The 16,333-nt window shown below is 41.4% G+C and overlaps 1 long non-coding RNA gene across 1 annotated transcript; it reads right to left on the bottom strand.

Annotated features, from left to right (window-relative positions):
- Positions 1 to 277: 277 nt before the first annotated feature.
- On the bottom strand, positions 278 to 12,849 carry LOC122466035. Its single transcript, XR_006291240.1, has 3 exons — positions 12,753 to 12,849; positions 3,526 to 3,593; positions 278 to 2,328 (listed from the first exon to the last, which is right to left on the bottom strand). It is a non-coding gene; the product is annotated as an uncharacterized LOC122466035 (long non-coding RNA).
- Positions 12,850 to 16,333: the final 3,484 nt, after the last annotated feature.

A 16,333-nucleotide genomic window follows, 5' to 3' on the forward strand; every position in this document is an offset into this window, starting at 1 on the left:
TCACGGGTAACATTAGGAACAAAATTGATGGAATCTGACTGATGGTATGAAATCTAGAAACAAAAATGCTGTGCATATATGAGCTCAGACATTATTCTAACCTTCTGCCACAGATATTAATAGTAATATTTTACTAGGCATTATATACACCAATACTTAGATACAGATGCAGATACCTGAATTCCACCAGATAACATTTTTCAGATTAAATACACAAATTGTAATTTAAAAATACGATCTCTATATTTTATGTCTACAAAGATCACAATTTTCATGTAGATTTTAAGTTTTATTTTCATCTGTGAAATGTTCAATAACATTTTACTGCACGGTTTTATGCAGAGGCATGGTGTTAGACTGTTTCTTTAATATAGTCAGCAGCTGTAAAGTCATTTGATAAGTGATATGAACAATTTAAAAAACCATTTCTAAGACAGCATAACAGTAACATATTAAGAATAGCTTGAAAATGAAATCTTCCAGAATATATTGCTTTCATATCACAACTTCTATTCACTTTTGGTGGTATTTCCATTTTAACTCAGAGTGGGTGAGAACTGAAACTTAAGGATGTATTTACCTGAGTAATTGGTTCTGACTTGACTCACTAGGTTATAACTAATCAAAAGCTCAAAAGTAGTTTAAAAACAAAAAACAGCACCATTAATATAGCATGATGAGGGGGAAATAGCCTTCAAGAGAGAAAAATATTTTGATTGAACCAAAAAGCTTTATAGGCCATACAAGCTTCTATTTAGGACCCATGCCCTTTTCTTTATTAGATTGTTACCTGATTAATACTACTTATACAAATCCTTTATTTAGCAGCTTCCATCCAAGGATCACCAATTCATTTGACCAACATCTACTTCTGTTGGCCAGTCTGCTGGCATAATGTCTTGCAGGTGTGGCACAAAATAAATAAATAAATAAATAAAAAATGCTCAGGCCAAGCCCTTCTGGAGGTACCCAAAGTGATCTGATCCGGTTTAGCCCATTTCTTGTTTTAAAGAGCCAGCAAAGCTTACTAATGTCAATATTTAGCATTGTGGTATCAGAAGCCACAGAGAGAGTCTGGGCAGTGTATTATGAAGCTCTTGTTGTTACACATAGCCACTTGGAACCAGACACTGAATCAAGCATAGTTCTTGCAGGGACATGAAGTTTGAAGTGATTACTAAACATCACAAGCATGTCAAAGTGCCACCAAGCAATGGCTCATCAGATTGATGGGCTTAAGGCACATTAGTTTCATAGCTAATAGTACACGTGGGAGTGACGTCGCCAGCATCATGTCCTATCACCTTTGACATCCCTAACCCAATTGATAAGGTAATGGTTCTGCAGCTGGGGGAAACTAGAAATGGTGTTTCAGGGTGAGATTAAGTGAGACTCATACTCATGACTTTCAACATTCTAGCTGAGAACATTAATGGCCATTCTTCTGCAGAATAAGGGCACTATAGGAAATTCCACACAGTTCATGCGCAGTATGAACACACTATTCAGAGCCTTCTAACTATGGACCGTGTTCATTTTTCTTCCTCACATGACAAAACTAAGATAAAATTAAGGAGTAATATACTTTGCTAAAATATAAGGCCTTCTCTGCACCAGAATGAGCTCCAATTATAGCAACTTCCACAATCACTGCAAAGAATGCTCAGAGTAGACAGGACTCTGGCATTGTTACCATTGTATCTTGGTGGTAGTTGATAGAATATAGATTTATTTTTTTTAATATAATGTAGAGGAGGCCAATGGCCCAGTTTCTGCAATAGGTAATATGTGAGCAGATCCCTGCACTTGCATGGAGCTCTCCTGTTTTTATTGAAATTCTAGGTGGGAACAGAAGTCTGTTCATGAGAAGCTTATTGCAGGATCAGAGCCAAAAGATTAGCCCAAGAAGGCAGTGGCCTTTAGTGCTTTCAGAGTCCCTTGTTACCTGAAACCCAGTGCTCTCAGACAGACACTTTACTCTCTGCAATGCAGTATCAGGAAATAAATCCATGGAGACACAGCACATCCATCTGATTTATGGCAACCATCTAGCATACACAAAATCAAGTGCTTTTACTTAAAGCCTTCACTTGATTAGTCTCCAGCACTCACAAGAATGCCTTTTCTCAAAGTCTCTGCTTTATTTAGTTTCAAGCACACACAAACGCCCCCAAACAACAGTTACCCACAGCATGAAGGAGTCTCGAGTGGTCAAACGATAAAGTTCAAGTGGACAGCTATGCGCCTCTGGCTGGGGATTTCAAGTGGTGTCCAGAAGGTCAAATCCAAATTCCTCAGATCTGTTCACCCCATTTCTGTTAGTAACTGCTACAATTACAAACATGTCAAAGAAAAATCATTAAACAAGCTGTCAAGGTTCCTTCCCCACTCTGAACTCTAGGGTACAGATGTGGGGACCTGCATGAAAACCTCCTAAGCTTACTTTTACCAGCTTATATTAAAACTTCCCGAAGGTACAGACTAGTTTACCCTTTGCCCTTGGACTTCCACTGCCACCACCAAACGTTTATCTGGGTTTATTTTTATTAGGAAAGCATTGTTTGGAAACGGCTTTCCCCCCAAAAATCCTCCCAACCCTTGCACCCCACTTCCTGGGGAAGGTTTGGTAAAAATCCTCACCAATTTGCATAGGTAACCACAAACCCAAACCCTTGGATCTTAAGAACAATGAAAAAGCAATCAGGTTCTTGAAAAGAAGGATTTTAATAGAAGAAGTAAAAAGTAAAAAAGAATCACCCCTGTAAAATCAGGATGGTAAATACCTTACAGGGTAATTAGATTCAAAACAGAGAATCCCTCTAGGCAAAACCTTAAGTTACAAAAAGACACACGGACAGGAATATTCATCCTATTCAGCACAACTTAATTTCTCAGCCATTTAAAGAAATCATTATTTAACACATATCTAGCTAGATTACTTACTAAGTTCTAAGACTCCATTCCTGTTCTGTCCCTGGCAAAAGCATCACACAGACGCTTTGGTTTTCTCCCTCCTCCCAGCTTTTGAAAGTATCTTGTCTCCTCACTGGTCATTTTGGTCAGGTGCCAGTGAGGTTATTCTAGCTTCTTAACCCTTTACAGGTGAAAGGATTTTTCCTCTGGCCAGGAGGGATTTTAAAGGTGTTTATCCTTCCCTTTATATTTATGACACAAGCACTTTTTAAGCCATTAGTTATACAGATGTGTTTTTGCAGAGTCTGCAGTCTCATGGGCCCCGACACATACACCAGAAGTCAAATAGAGATAGACTTCCTGTTTTTCACAGATGCTTACTCCAGCATATCAGAGAGGACATAGAATTGGGCTCACTCCTCATGATCACCCCTCCCTCCCAGCTTTTACCTTAGTGATGCTAAGACTGGTACGAAGGTGCCTCTTGGCAATGAGCAAAATAATCGATATTCCATCCCAATAATTGGCAGGGACTTGAGCACCTGGCTGGTTGCTAAAAATGCCTCTCAGTCTAGCACATTAAGGATGTTAATGGAAACAAATCACCCTTACCACTGGGATATAGTGAAGGAATCATCATAAAATAAGGGTCAGTACCACACGCTGTACTCAGTCCGATTCTATTAGATAAATAGAAGTAGATATACAGTAATTGGAAAGAGAAATAATAGAGGAAATGGACTAAACATCAGTTGGTCAGAATATGTGGAAATATGCTGGTGCCATGTGCCATCAGAATAATTGTTTCTGGCAAGAGTGATGCATTGCCACACCTCTGCCAAAAGAGCAGATCTACATTCAGAGGTGGCCCCACTAACTTGAGCTGCATTAAGTCTAGGCAGGCAGTAGAGGGATCTCTGGGGGGGCAGGAAAGAGGCTAGTAACAACCCTGCTGCAAATCAGCAACAGCATTGCCCTCAGGAACAGGCTTCTGAAAGGCAGCCAACAAGTCTGAAAAGTAATTGGGGGGAGGGAGAGGAGACTAGCCTGTTGATCAAGGCACAAACAAAATACAAATGCAATATTTTTATATTGTGTGTGTCTGAATTTTTCATAGAATCATAGAAGATTAGGGTTGGAAGAGACTGCAGGAGGTCACCTAGTCTAACCGCCTGCTCAAAGCGGGACCAACACCAAGTAAATCATCCCAGCCAGAGTTTTGTCAAGCTCAGCCTTAAAAACCTCTGAAGTTGGAGATTTCACCACCTCCCTAGGTAACCCATTCCAGTGCTTCACCACCCTCCTAGTGAAATAGTGTTTCCTAATATCCAACCTACACCTCCCCGACTGCAACTTGAGACCATTACTTCTTGTTCTGTCATCTGCCACCACTGAACAGCCTAGTTCCATCCTCTTTGGAAACCCTCTTCAGGTAGTTGAAGGCTATCATCAAATCCGCCCTCACTCTTCTCTTCTGCAGACTAAATAAGCCCAGTTCTCTCAGCCTCTTGTTGTAAGTCATGTGCCCCAGCCCCCTAATGATTTCCATTGCCCTCTGCTGGACTCGCTCCAATTTGTCCACATCCTTTTTCTAGTGGGGGGGGGGCGCGCAAACTGGACACAGTACTCCAGATGTGGCCCCACCAGTGCTGCATAGAGGAGAATAATCATTTCTGTCAATCTGCTGGCAATGCTCCTACTAATGCAGCCTAATATGCCATTAGCCTTCTTGGCAACAAGGGCACACTGCTGACTCATATCCAGCTTCTTGTCCCCTGTTATCCCCACATGCTTTTCTGCAGAACTGCCACTTAGGCAGTTGGTCCTCAGCCTGTAGCAGTACAAGGGATTCTTCCATCCTAAGTGCAGGACTCTGCACTTGTCCTTGTAGAGCCTCATCAGATTTCTTTTAGCCCAATTCTCCAATTTGTTTAGGTCACTCTGGACCCTATCCCTACCTTCCAGTGTATCTACATCTCCCCCCAGCTTAATGTCATCTGCGAACTTGCTGAGGGTGCAAACCATCCCATCATCCAGATCCTTAATGAAGATGTTGAACAAAACCATCCCCGGGACTGACCAATGAGGCACTCCGCTTGATACCAGCTGCCAACTAGACCTTGAGCTTTGATCACTACCCATTGAGCCTGACGATCTAGCCAGCTTTCTATCCACTTTATAGTTCATTCATCCAATCCATACTTTTTTAAACTTGCTGGACAGAATACTGTGGGAGACTGTATTAAAAGCTTTGCTAAAATAAGTCTCAGGAAAGAACAGCAGGAAATCATTTGAGCACTCTGTGGGTAAGGCATTTAACAGTTCTTTTCAGAAAGTTGCTCTTTTCAATCATTTGCTGTAGCTCTCAGCATAATTCAAAGAACACTGGCTGCTTAACCATTGTTTGTGGTGCTAGTGGCCATTTATAAAGAACATTTGTGACTTTTCTTGTCTACTAAAATTTTCAAGTGGCAAAAAAGCCAACAAGACCCAGGCAGATAGCCGAAGATAATACTTTAATGACTGCAAAAATTCAGTCTATGTAGTTGCATGTCATTACTGTGCCTCGCTGCAAAGCATTAAATAAAATGGCAGCTATTTATACTGCAGCCACAATGAGAGGTAGTTTGGGGTAGAAAAAGCATCAGAATTCCACTGTGTCTTTTTGACATTTAAGATGGCTCTGAGCTCATTGACACAGAAAAGCCATAAATAATAGTGCACATATAAGCCATCACACAAATCCAAGATGTTTTCTAACCCAGTTTTCCCACTGATAATGCAAATGGAACCAAAAAGATGATATAACAAAGCCTTCTCTAAATGGCAATCAGATCTGTGAAGGTAAAAAGCTGCAATATGCCTGCTGGTTACTTAATAATCAGTCACAAGAATGGTGCTTTAAGGTCATTAATTTTCTAAAAAAATGTGCGTGCACATGCATGTGCACCGCACACACACACCACCGCTCAAGTGAGCACTGTGACTTCTTCCTGTTATTACCTTTTAATTGGCTAATGATAAGCATGAACAAGCCTGTCAATATTTCTTTTCAGATGTTGTATAAACTGAAGCCATCCTTTAAGTTTATTTTGTCATTTCTCTTGGTATTGAGTACCCTCCTCCCAAGAAAATAAGTTGTTTGTGAATGAAGACTCCCATTGTTTTTCCCTGTACCTCAGTGAGACACTTTCACTTCTTCCACTCTTTGGCCCATCCAAGTCACTTTCAGTAGTTTTCTTCTGGTTTCTTCATTTCTATATTCCACTCACACTCCCCATCCATTTTTACAAAAAAACATAATTCAAATTTTTGTATTTAAAATAGATCTAGGTTTTATACAATATGGTTAATTAGCTGCAGACAAACTCATTGTGAATAATCCATCATAAGTGTTAACAATCACTTTGGACAAATACCCATTAGAACCTGAGAGGCGCCAGGTGAACTGGATTATCATCCCATAAAATGCAACATGTCAGTAAGAATTTCAGTCTCAGAGTTCTCAGTCATTCCTTCATCACAGCTCTGTTTATGTGTATGAGAGAGTTGGGTGAACATTTTTGGTTTTGCCACCAGAATTGAACAAGGCAAACACTGAAAGCCTTTGGCAACTGGGAGGAAGAATGAACAACAAATCCTACAATTTGGATCATACAAGCAAGTACTGCAGTATCTGTTTTGGGTCTGGTTATGCTCTTAAGGATGAGAGAGAGAACATGAAAAATTTCTGACCCATATTTAAAAGAATTTAGAACACAAAGTGGCTGCAAAAAGCTTGTTAAAATTAGATCTTTTGCAAAAGATGCTCACAATGAAGAAAAGGTGGTGACTTTAGCATTCTTAATAGCCTGTCCCATTTCTTTTTTCAAGGAGATGCTAAATGTAGCTTCTTCACCCTCCCACACATTAATTGGCTATCGGTGCTGGTTTTCCAGTTACAACAACTCAATTAGTCTTTATGAAGTTGTTTGAGCCTAAATGCCAATGGGCAAAAGTTGTGGTCTTCCAACCACAGATTTTGGGATTCACAGAGAACAGAATCTGCCTATGTATGGAGGCAAGAATATGGCGCTCTAGGCAATGCTACTCTGCCCTCCAACTGGTTGCTCCTCCAGAGGTTGCAGGCATGAGAATCTTTCACTGCTGCCCAGTAGCACCTGCCAGAATAGATTCTGCTTAAGTCCGCATTAAATCTAGACTGAATAGCCACTGGGCCAGCCAGGCAAAATACCACTGAGAATGACTGACGCCTGTTATCTCCCACACTACAGTGCCTCACATTTGTGGTTCCTGTCTTTCATAGTACACTAAAGGAGAGAATTCTAAGGTTCCCAGGGAAGGGAACAATGCTGAGGGAGTCATTCCATCTTCTGAGCACAAACCTATTAAGTCTGCAGTGAGCATCTCCCCAACTGCCATTTATAAGAGCAGTGTCCTTATGTCAGAGGAAGAACTTGGGCCAAAAGACCTTTTAAATGTTACTTTTTTTCCTTAGCACTCATGGCCTTCTCTTCGTTGCCTCCCCTATAACTGGCACTCTGACTGACAGATGCATATAGCACTAACAGCCAGATCGAGGCTCAAGCGAGGTTTCTGAATGGTACAACAGAAAAATGCTCACTGTTAGGCACTATGTTGAACTTTTAAAACAGCAAACAATCTAACATTCACTTTCAAAATGAGGCCAAATCTTGCTAAGGTTTAAGCAAAGGCCCCAAACTGTGGAAGTGGTGGGAAATGGAATGGAATATAATGAAGGTAGACACTACCCCTATTCAGGCCACTCACATACTGGCTTCAGGTGGTCCCAGTAACAGGAAAAGATGGTGTGGCATAGTGGGTAGGTCACCCGCAAAGAGGGCTATGACCAGTCTGTGTCTATTATTTGTATTCCAATAGTGCCAGGAAACCTCAACAAGATTTCGTCCCAGCTGTATTTGGCATTAGAATCATAGAATATCAGGGTTGGAAGGGACCTCGGGAGGTCATCTAGTCCAACCCCCTGCTCAAAGCAGGGCCAATCCCCAAATAAATCATCCCAGCCAGGGCTTTGTCAAGCCTGACCTTAAAAACTTCTAAGGAAGGAGATTCCACCACCTCCCTAGGTAATGCATTCCAGTGTTTCACCACCCTCCTAGTGAAAAAGTTTTTCCTAATATCCAACCTAAACCTCCCCCACTGCAACTTGAGACCATCACTCCTTGTTCTGTCATCTGCTACCACTGAGAACAGTCGAGATCCATCCTCTTTGGAATCCCCTTTCAGGTAGTTGAAAGCAGCTATCAAATCCCCCCTCATTCTTCTCTTCTGCAGACTAAACAATCCCAGTTCCCTCAGCCTCTCCTCATAAGTCATGTGTTCCAGTCCCCTAATCATTTTTGTTGCCCTCCGCTGGATGTACTCCAGATGAGGCCTCACCAATGTTGAATAGAGGGGAATGATCACGTCCCTCGATCTGCTGGCAATGCCCCTACTTATACATCCCAAAATGCCATTGGCCTTCTTGGCAACAAGGGCACACTCTTGACTCATATCCAGCTTCTCATCCACTGTAACCCCCAGGTCCTTTTCTGCAGAACTGCTGCCTAGCCATTCGGTCCCTAGTCTGTAGTGGTGCACAGGATTCTTCCGTCCTAAGTGCAGGACTCTGCACTTGTCCTTGTTGAACGTCATCAGATTTCTTTTGGCCCAATTCTCTAATTTGTCTAGGTCCTTCTGTATCTTATTCCTACCCTCCAGTGTATTTACTTCTCCTCCCAGTTTAGTGTCATCTGCAAACTTGCTGAGGGTGCAATCCGCGCCATCCTCCAGATCATTAATGAAGATATTGAACAAAACTGGCCCCAGGACCAACTTCTTGGCACTCCACTTGATACCGGCTGCCAACTAGACATGGAGCCATTGATCACTACCTGTTGAGCCCAACAATCTAGCCAACTCTCTATCCACCTTATAGTCCATTCATCCAGCTCATACTTCTTTAACTTGCTGGCAAGAATACTGTGGGAGACCAGGTCAAAAGCTTTGCTAAAAGTCAAGGAACAACACGTCCACTGCTTTCCCCTCATCCACAGTGCCAGTTATCTCGTCATAGAAGGCAATTAGATTAGTCAGGCATGACTTCCCCTTGGTGAACCCATGCTGACTGTTCCTGATCACTTTCTTCTCCTCTAAGTGCTTCAGAATTGATTCCTTGAGGACCTGCTCCATGATTTTTCCAGGGACTGAGGTGAGGCTGACTGGCCTGTAGTTCCCAGGATCCTCCTCCTCCCCTTTTTTAAAGATGGGCACTACATTAGCCTTTTTCCAGTCGTCCGGGACCTCCCCCGATCGCCATGAGTTTTCAAAGATAATGGCCAGTGGCTCTGCAATCACATCCGTCAACTCCTTTAGCACTCTCGGATGCATTGTGCTAAGCTATTGGGTCTGCACACAGTGAATTCATAAAGCCAACGCAGGAGGGGAGCAGAAGGCGCCCTTGAATACCAGGCAGTAGTTGGCAAACTTCACATGTAGCCACTGCCTAAAAAGCAATTCCTAAGAGGATGTCACTCAGCATTGCTGTGTTTTAGTACAGTTCCATGCAAGCAAAACCTTTGTGTGCAAGATTTGCTCCTTACTTCCAGGATTGTAATTTGAGTGTGCAATATAGGAGAGCAGTGGTAACTTCATTCTATTAAAACCCTTGAGTTTTCAAATAGGTTTACAATTGCTTTCTTCCCACCTCTGTGTGTGACTATATCCAAACATAAAAGTACCGTTTGAATATTGCTCTCTTTTTACGGAGGAAATAAACTGGAGGAAGTGGGAAGCATGGCCTGCTCACAATTTATGTGTTGATACTGTGCCATGAAGCTCACAATAAAAAACTTAGCAATTTCCTCTAAGGGAACATAATGTAGGAGCCTCATTATCTTAATTACAAAAACCAAAAAGTGCTTTTAACAGGTAAATAATTTTAACATCACGCTTTGCTGATAAAATGAAATAGCTCATTTAACACAGCGAGCCAGTGAATATAAAATTAGGACTTAATGAAGCTTTTAAATTGTATACTGATTTTTCTTTGCTTTTGTTTTGACAGTTCATTGATGTTTCATTCCCACTTCATTTCTAATAGAACAGAAGACTTTAAATCAATAGTTACAGCCATTCATTTTTGGACAGAGTTTTATTAGGAGTAATATCTTTATGTTAGTATCCCCAAGCCCCAATCAGGATCTGTGCACCTTTATGCTGGACATGATAAAGGCAAAGGATGTTCAGATTCCTGCCTCAAAGAGTTTAAAATTCTCCTGTAATCATTGATTGCTATTTTTACTGTACTCACTGTACATCATTATAATTATCACATCCTTCTACAGAAATGAATCAGTTTTCCTAATGATTTCAGGGGGAATAAAGTGGAGACAAATATGTAGAAATAAAGCAATACAGGCATATAAAAACAAGAAGTTTTGCAAATCACAAATAGAAAGCCTATTCTGAATGTCTAGTTCAGTGGTCCCCAAACTTTTTACTCTCCCCACCTTGCGCGCGCGCACACACACACACACACTCACACTCACACTCACTCCCTGGAGCCCGGGCCAGGGGTCTGGGAGCAGAGGAGAATGCAGACAAGGGTAAGGGGGATGAGGCTGGTGCCATAGCTGGGGGCAGGAGTGGAACTGGGAGCAAAGCACTGGAAGCAGGTCTGGCAGCCGGGACCCTGTATGCACAGCTGGCAGCCACAGCCAGATTCTCAGATGCAGGGCTGGCAGCCAGATCCCCTGGCCAGGAACAGAGCTGGATCGCACTCCCTCCCTGCCCCTGTGAGGGCTGGCCCATGCCCCAGCCATGCCCCCCTGAACATTCCTCCATTCCCCCGTCTTGGGGTGAGCCCCACAGATTGGGGACCTTTGGTCTAGTTTAAGAGGTTTAGCTCAATGCTGGGTAAGGCCACACCTACTAATGGTTCACCCATTACTATTATCTGATCATCTGGCATGTGTGTGTGAATTTTAGTTTTGTATTCAAGGAATAAAATCATAGACCCAAACAAAGAGTGAAGTTAGAGAAAGTATGGTCTAGTGCAATGGTTCTCAACCTATTTACCATTGTGGGGAGCATATGCAGCTCTCCCTGTGTTATGTGGGCTGCAGCCACATATTATATATCTATATCTCTCTATCCTTTATGGTCCTGAGGAGATCACATGGGCTGCAGCTGTGTGCTGATTGGACCGCAAGTGGCCCATGGGACACAGGTTGAGAACCACTGATCTAGTGGTTAGGGTGCAATACTTGGGACTCTGGAAAGCTAGGTTCAGTTCACAGCTCTGCCACAGAGATCCTGTGACATCTTGGGCAAGTTACTGAGCAGCTCTGTAATTCAGTTCTGCATTTGTAACATGGGGATAATAGTGCTACTCTGCCTCTTGGGGAAGTTACGAATAAAGATTATGGGACTCTCAAACTATGGTAATGGGAGACATGTAAGTACGTTAAAGTAGGAAAGTTGTTCTTTAGATCCTAAACTAAAATAAATAACTTAAAACGTAGTCTGGTTCTTTGAGTCAAGAGCACATATTTAACTTGTGCCCCGTTTCCATCCCTGGAACAACATAAGAATCCAGGAGAGTTGCACCAACAGAGAATTTAGCGCAATGTGTTCTAATTTTCAACTACCTCCGACTATCTCCTGCAAACATCACATCAGCCTCCATTTTACTTTTCTTGAAAAAGGATCTTGCTGCAAAAGCAATACGCAATTTAGCAAAAATTTTGAACGAAGATTCTCTATCAGGTTTAAAAAAAAAGAACTATTTTATGATGGAGAATATTAGTGAACTCAATGCACTGAAAGTAGAGCATAAAAAATTGAAAGAATCTATGTTTCAAAGGAGACCATAAAGACAGAAATCATATATTTGAATGAAGTGTCCTAAACCAAATGCTAACAATAACTCAATAATAAAAAAAAAAAAGTTCCCTTTCAGCTTGGACCTAGTCATCTGACATGATAAACTCCCACACATCTCAGTGTCAGCATTTTACTCAGGTCTGAGAACAAAACTAGATTAGACAGTTTCACTCGGTTTTCTAGTTTCCTGCACTAGCATAATGTTATTATTGTTTGGCCTTGCCACCAGGAAGACAGACAACAAACAATGGATGTAGTCTCGTTAGGCCACAATCTTATTCACTTAATGCAAGGGTGCCCAACCTACAGCCCACACAGCACACCAAAACATTTTATGAGGTCTGTGGCCTGCTTCAACACAATATACTAACAGCTGATTCATTAGCACTTTTTTTAATCAAGTTTACATCATTTTAGTTTACACAAATGTGTAAAGAGAAACAACCTAAGTACATACAAAACAAGCTGAATTTAAAATATAGATCAATACTGGTGACTTTAAATCTTATTAAAATATGTAGAATCTTTTTGGCCCATACAAGGTTGTACTTAGGTTTAATGTGGCCCTCCTGTGTAATAAGATTGAACACTACTGACTTAAGGTCTTTAGAAATACCCAGCAATAAATCCTATAGTGCAGGTCAATTCTTTCCTTAATCTTTTCCACCTATGGGACAGCTGCTATCACCTCTCTCCCCTTCTTAACATGGTCCCAGCCTGATGCTGAGGGGGATAGAAAAGAAAGAGGACCTGACAAGGGCGCCTCCTTGTAGCACTATGAATTGTAGCAGCCTCAGTCAGTTTCCCCATCTGTTCTTCTGCTACTCTTCCCAAGCCCCCAAAGCTTTCTGGGTTACAAAGACTTAGACCTCCTGCTAGTTCCTTACGGAGCACTCAGGGCCCAAAATAAGTATGTAGCAACATAAACTTACTCTTCTCTTTCCTCCAGGAAATCTGCTAGGTTGAATTCTCCCTAATTCCTGACCATCCAGTCCATATCAAAAGCCCCTGTCTACTCTTTCTTCCTACAGGGCTTTATGTAAGCAGGTCTCTTCTTTTTAAGCCCTTCCCTAGAAGCCTGCTTTCTGCTCCAGGTGACTCAACTTGGACTAATTGGGCCTTTAGTAGCTCACTAACCCCTTCCTGGCTTGCCTGGAGGGTGTGTGGCCTGTTAGAGTGGGGTGTCTCCCTGTCATACTTGAGATTAGGAGCCCCAAGCCTCTCCTTTTCCTTAGGAGATGTCTTCCTTTAAATCCACTTTAAACTTCTGTTTATCAGGGAACCATAGACCCTCTGTAATAAGTACCCGCACTGGACACCTACCACACTTGATGCCGACTAGGCTGTGACAGCTTGACCTAACCTCTTTACCTACCTCAGCAGCTCCACAACCTGCTGTGGGGAAGGCAGAAAACACACCCCATGTTGGCCAATCTGAAGGTGAGGGAAAATTCCTTTCCTGCCCCAAAAGAAAAAGGGTGAGTTGTGAAAACACAGTGCAGATCATAAAACCCAGTCCTACTCTGACCCCATAGGTGGGTGCTGCTGATTGAGATATATGTGTGAGAGAGGGAGAGGTGTATGCTCTGCCTGAAATTCCTGAGGTATAAATTCCAGCCCTCATGATACATGGTGGGTTAGTACTTTTACCTCTTGTCCATGTCCTGTTCCCCCTTAGCTCTGCTCAGGTAAGCCCCTGCCTCATAATGGAACCTGTTCCCTTTTCCCTGTTGACCTGACAAAGCCTGACCATGTTCAGCTGTGCTGAGCACATTCTTATAATGTACAAAGCTTAAATACCATTTTTCAGAGGTTGTTTTATTATTTTATAAATATATCTATTGATATTAGCTTTGGCAAAATCTTTAATAAGCAACCTAAATATGGGGACTAAATTATTTGTTCCTTTCAAATTTCCCTGAGACCTTAACTTAGTATAAATATTTATCATCTGGAAGCAAAAGCTCCACTTACAGATGGTGGCATTAGGAGCAGAGTGAAACCTAGTTAGGGATTGAAATTGATATATTAATTGAAAGGTGAGTTCACACCCAACAGCAAGTTTAAGCCCCACCCAATATGAAAGGAGTAGGACTTTTTACTGGGTATTGTTTTGAGTATGGGTGGTGTACACGAAGGCAGAACACAAAGAAACTGAGGACAGACAAAAATGACTGGGGCTACATCTACATTACAGAACTTAACAGTGGCACAGCTGCACCACTGTAATGCTTGTAGTGGATACTCTCTAAGCCAACAGCGCTTAGGTTGGTATAATTTACATCACGCGGGTGTATATTATTCACACCCCTGAGTGACATAAATTATAGTGAAGTAACCTGTAGCATAGACAAGGTCTGAGTGAGAGATATGAACATGAAGAATAGCTGAAAGCATGAGGCTGACCCTGGGGAGAGGTTTTGGGGTCAGGGGTGCAAGCTGATTAGAGTGCTCTTGGTGCTGTGAGTAAAAGAAGCTGTTTCTTGCTGTTTGATTCCTTCTGCATTCAGAAACACAGGACTTTGTAAACTCTTAGTAAACAGCCAACGCTGTATCAAAGACATGCATGGACTACCACCACTTTCCACTCCCAACTGGAAAACCCACAGGACCGCAGACTTTACAAGCCACTTAGGTCAAAAGACAAATACCTCTGGATAGGTTGTTTTTTTTTAAATTTGTACCAGGTAGAATGCCAACTAGCTGTAGGGTTTGTTTGTTTGTTTTTTCTCCAGGAGACATTACTTTTCTGACGTTCAAGTAAACTGTCTTGTATCCTGTATGTTGTGTCAGGTTTGTGACCCTGGCGTAGACTCAAGAACAGACAGAGTATCGTATTGGATCCTGTATCTGCCATTCCTGTGGCTAAGGAAATCAAAATAAAATCAATTTGACAGATGAAAGACAAATGCTTAAATCAGCAATTCTTACTTAAATAGTCACATTATCTTCTTTCAGACTGATTGGACAATTAGGCCTCAAGTGAGGAGGTAAGATTCAAAAGTGACTCAGCGATTTACCAACTATATGAATTGTCAGCTCTCTCCATATAAAGTTTTAACTAAAAAGTAGTTGAATTAGAAAAACAAGCTAGTGAAATAGCCTGAAGGGAAACAATTTATAACAGAAATTGTATTAAAGCCAAACAAACAAATATGTTTACCTCTGGGTTTATTTTTCTGAGCTGCTTATATATGAAAAGAAGGTGGTATTTTATTTATTTTATCCTTACTAATTCTTTAACTCCCATAGTGGTAATTACAGTCTAGTTTAGTATTATTAGATATTTATAATCCTTCACTAATGTCCTCTAATCTCTCTTGTTCCCAAGATGGTTGCCTCAGAGCTCAGCAGATTGTATTCTTTTAATCATTTCCTCCATAGTAACCCTGCAGTTTGAATGCAGCCACTTACTCTTGTCTTTGGAGAAATACCTGGATTCACACATCCCCAAACATATTATATGAATCTATTAAGTGTTTATTAATATTTCATTTACTTTTAACCCTGCATTGTCATACTTTCCCTGTTCTTCTGTCTTGTAGCCCAAGGGATCAATAATAGTAACATCTTTGCAGCCTTCTCCCTACTATCATCCTTCTCTTCACCCCCTTGTATTTTCCAACTCGGACATGAGGAATGAACTTACTTCTAACATTTTCCTACTTTGCTGCAACAGCACCTCCAATCCAATGCCTCCCTTCACACTCACATCCTCTGGATCTTCCTGACATTGTCCAGTTTCCTAAGAAAACTCTCTCTCCAACACCTTTCCCCTTCCATGTTTGACCTTTCTCCCTACATTACCACCATTGTTAACAGCTATTTTTCGTCTCTTTTTTCCTAACAGTAATATTTTCCATGATTCACCTGCTTTTTCCATTTTGGATATTTTGATGTTATAAAAGTGATAAAAGAGGAAAGAATGGAGTGAGATACAACTTACAGAATTGCAATTCTTTTGCAAAAAGCTCTCTTGACCTTGTAGACAATTTATCTTGCTGTTCCATCTCTCACACGCCCTTTCTCAGCAGTCTGCTTGAGAAACTAGTGTTTTATTTTCTCTGAAATCACTTCTCACAAAAGAATACCCTTGAGTAATTTTTATTGGGGTTTTGTCCTGGTGATATGAAAATTGGTCCCCTCTAGTTAATGAGATTTTCTGGTGCTGATGTCTCCTTCTCCTTGACTGCACTCTTTTGGACCTTTTCATGCTCCTGAACAATAGCTCCTATAGCTATTTTGGTGGTTCTGTTTTTTTAATGAGAGTTCTAATCCTGGAAGTTTCTTTGCGGCCAGGCTCTTCCTCTTCATCACTAGACTCTCTAGCTACCTTCTCTCCTGATCACCACATGTGAACATACCTTAAACTTTACCTACTATGGCTTATATAGTAACATAGCTTTTGTGACTTTTTCACATCCATGTCTAGCTGAGGAAGAAAAAGAAATCTGCCCCACAGTTATCATATGTCAAATAAATGCATGAGGATTGACACTGAAATTTGGTTTTA

This window comes from Chelonia mydas, chromosome 5, assembly GCF_015237465.2.
Source record: "Chelonia mydas isolate rCheMyd1 chromosome 5, rCheMyd1.pri.v2, whole genome shotgun sequence".
NCBI classification, from domain to species: Eukaryota; Metazoa; Chordata; order Testudines; family Cheloniidae; genus Chelonia; species Chelonia mydas.